The 767-nt window shown below is 37.0% G+C and overlaps 1 protein-coding gene across 6 annotated transcripts in view; it reads right to left on the bottom strand.

Annotated features, from left to right (window-relative positions):
- Window positions 1–767, bottom strand: part of LOC128250541 (uncharacterized) — a 24,040-nt gene that overhangs the window by 2,120 nt on the left and 21,153 nt on the right. Inside the window, exon 1 of one of the 6 annotated variants that reach the window (XR_008266569.1) lies at window positions 350–463. The exons of the other annotated variants lie outside the window; for them this stretch is intronic. The gene's annotated coding sequence lies outside the window, so the exon portion shown is untranslated. Of the gene's footprint in view, window positions 1–349; window positions 464–767 lie in introns of those variants that run through there. 6 annotated transcript variants of the gene reach the window in all.

Below are 767 nucleotides of genomic sequence, written 5' to 3'. Positions count from 1 at the left end.
GTGTGTGTGTGTGTGTGTGTGTGTGTGTGTGTGTGTGTGTGTGTGTGTGTGTGGTTCTTCATATGTATTCATTTATGTGAAGCGCACATACATGTATCTCCATGTTTGTGTGTGTGCATACTGATTTGTATCACTTTTTCGTGTATGTGTGTGTGTGTATGTGTGTGTGTGTGTATGTGTGTATGTATATATATATATATATATATATATATGTATGTATGTATGTGTGTATATGTTTGTGTGTCTGTGTTTGTCTCCCAACATCGCTCGACAACCGATGCTGGTCTGTTTATGTCCTCGTAACTTAGCAGTTCAGCAAAAAGACCGATAGAGTAAGTACTAGGCTTACAGAATAGGTCATGGGGTAGATTTCTCCAACTAAAAGCGGTGCTCCAGCATGGCTGCAGTCAAATGACTGAAACAAGTAAAAGAGTAAAACAGTATAGAAATACATATACTTATATTCTGATGCGTATATCTATGTGTATGTATATATATACTCTTTTACACTTTTATTTGTTTCAGTCATTGACTGCGGCCATGCTGGAGCACCGCCTTTAGTCGAGCAAATCGACCCCAGGACTTATTCTTTGTAAGCCTACTACTTATTCTATTACTCCCTTTTGCCGAACCGCTAAGTTACGCGGACGTAAACACACCACCATCAATTGTCAAGCGATGTTGGGGGACAAACATAGACACACAAACATATACACACACATACATATATATATATATATATATATATATATATATATATATATATA

This window comes from Octopus bimaculoides, chromosome 22 (genome assembly GCF_001194135.2).
Source record: "Octopus bimaculoides isolate UCB-OBI-ISO-001 chromosome 22, ASM119413v2, whole genome shotgun sequence".
Taxonomy (NCBI): domain Eukaryota; kingdom Metazoa; phylum Mollusca; class Cephalopoda; order Octopoda; family Octopodidae; genus Octopus; species Octopus bimaculoides.
The sequence above is the reverse complement of the archived record's forward strand: the minus strand, read 5'-3'. Positions and strand labels throughout refer to the sequence as shown.